Raw genomic sequence first — 2,975 nt, forward strand, 5'->3', positions numbered from 1 at the left:
AGAGATATCCGGTGGGACAGTCTTATCAGATGATTCAGGAATGCCATTCTCCCTAACCGGAGTTGTTACAGTGGTGTCCTCTGTATGCTCCTCAGGAGGTATTTCACCATCTTCCAAACCCTGAGAGGATGTGACACCCTTCTTCGCATCACCATCTACCGATCGCTCCTTGTTGTGAGTACCAGCTTTACCTCCTCTCCTACGACGTCCTTGCCTAGACTGTTTCCTCCCCTTATCCTCCTCATTCGTTGGACTAGGAGAACGTCTTCTGCCTTCCTTGTTACTACGAGGCAGGGCACGACACTTGGTGTTGAGATGACCATATTTACCACAAGCATTACACTTTAGTGGGAGCCAAGGGTAAGAAATAGTTATCTCATTTTCTTTCCCATTTGAAAACCCAGAGATCATCTTTGAGGGGAGCTCCCGTGTGAGATCCACACGCACAAATAACTTTGCAACCTGAAAGTTTTCCTTCCGCTCTGTTTCCGGAGCCAAAGACACAGGTTTGCCTACTGCTGTGGCCAGCCGACTCAAACTCTCCTTGTTGAACAGCAAGTAAGGGACTCCCCTTAGCTCTACTGGAACCACCGCACTTGTAATCGGAGCTTCCTCCGGAGTAAAATCATGCGACCATGGAGCAACAAACATCGGGAATCCCGCAATGTTCCAACAAGTCCTGGAGAGGAGGTGCTCCCTTGTCTTAGCAGACGTGACTTTTAATAGATACTCCCCAGCGCCCACCATGTGGACAAAGATTCGCGGCCCTGTCTTAGCCCATACGGCATTAACAACACCGATTATACGACCCATGGAAGGCCAGTCCCCGTGGAATCTAGCGAAGATGTAATCACGAAACTCCTCCTTAGCTGATTCTATATTTTCATCCGGGATAAGAACGAAAGGTACCCCCGATACGTGTTCAGAGGGTGTTCCTAGCTCTTCCAAAGTCGCAGAGTCCTTGACTAAACTGGCGTAGCTCTTAGTTCCAGAGTACTCCCCTAGGGTAGCAGCCTTCTGCAGGGCTCCATGAGGGATGTCTCTACTAACCACTTCCTGGATTGGAAGGGAAACCTCTATTGTAGCGTCAGGAGTTACCTCCTCCGATACTGTAGGGGTAACGTCAAGCTCACATGGCGTGAGAGGTGATGAATTGCCAAACTCAAGAACAGGAGCTAGCGGTAGTGGTAGGTGACCCAAACGTAATAGAGTTACTTTTACTTAACGTAAAATGTTGAAAATTTGAGTTCAATAGTTGATTAATTTTTCTGAAGTTTGACAAATTGTTTCAGACTTTCAGTTATATATAGGTTCATAACTACATAGTGAAATAACATTATATATATATATATATATATATTAAAAGGAAAAAAAATCATCTAAATATTTTTGGAATTATTATAGCTAACCTATTATGCTTGTAGTTCAGTTTTTATTTAACATTTTTTTATCTATTTTGTTCGCATGTATTATATCCCCTTGTAGGCTTGTAATTAAGTACCATTTTTAACTCAATTAGGTTTGAGGTCATATGCTTAACTTAATTACTTGATTGTTTCAAATTTTAGTGGGCCTAATACTAAAGACTCATTTAGGTAGGTTTATATATGCTCAAACTAAAATACAAAAATATTAGGTGTGCATATGAATTAATGATAAATTAAAATAGTACAACTGTTTTTAGATTTTCATCAAAAACTAAAGACGTTCAAACATAAGATATGATCTCAACATTTTGCTGCAAAGGTATACGTAAAATATCGAAGTCAGGAACAGAGTTTTTGGCAGTCAGTTGATATGATCCTTTGCTTTTAACTTTAACTATGTATTTATGATTGTAATGTTAATCTACTGCATTGCTATGGACTATACGAATACCTACATCTATTTGAGATTTTGAGGTAAATAAAGAGAATTAAAATTAGTAAATCATTAGATTTGAATTCAATGAGGTCTAGCTAGGTAGGGGCTTTGTTATATCAAATCAGATGTCAAAACGTGCATAATAAAAATGTAATATCAAATCACACAAATGTTTCTCAATAAAAACATGGTCCTACTGTCTTACTTTCTACTGTTTGACTGTTTCCTTCATCTTGTCGCTTTGACGTTATCTTTACCCATGCTAATATTACTTGTCTTCTTTTTCTTTTTTTTTTGACCAAATATTACTTGTCTTCATTTCCCGTTCCAGTCGTGTATACAAAACAACATTTAATTTTTACCCAATTTCTTACTATAGAAACCTAAACGATGTCCTCGCATATATTCAATTTGTCACCACGTTATGTATACTGTTAAAAATAACTTCATCATAGCTGTGCCGTACCACACAATTGCAATTTGTAATTTACAACAATGCAACATTTTACATTTGTATGATAACGAAAACATAGTACTTTTAACATTTAGACCAAGAAAAAAACATAGTACATCTTAAAAAGTCAAATACCGTATTCTTTTGGGAAAAACGATTTTTGGGTTTTCAGTCTGTAATCTTTCTCTCTATTCTAAAAATTAATCTTTATAAAAACTGATTTAAAATCATACTTCATATTCAGAAAAGTGGATACAAAGAAATCAACTTTTTATACTACTACTAAACCTCCAATAATTTCGTAAATATCAAATTCAGTATGTAACTAATAATAAACATTACACAAAATATTAGAGAAGTCTATTTATTCATGTAATTCTCCCGCATTTCTACTTGTTGGTTTGTTTGTCTCGAGATACTGCTAGGATTTTGATAATACAAATTTATGAATTTAAAGAATATGATATCATTACATTTGGCGCATCTAGTATTCCATAAGTCTAAATTGTTGTCACTGTTTATGTTGCTGTGCGCAAATGTTCTCCTAATTGCCAAAACTAGACACTTAACTATGAATAGTTGAAGTTCAAGAAAAACTACAAAAAGACAACTATGTATAGTCACACTGGGGGGAGATTTTTCATAAACATTGGGGGGT

This window comes from Brassica oleracea, chromosome C4, assembly GCF_000695525.1.
Source record: "Brassica oleracea var. oleracea cultivar TO1000 chromosome C4, BOL, whole genome shotgun sequence".
In the NCBI taxonomy this organism is placed as follows: Eukaryota; Viridiplantae; Streptophyta; class Magnoliopsida; order Brassicales; family Brassicaceae; genus Brassica; species Brassica oleracea.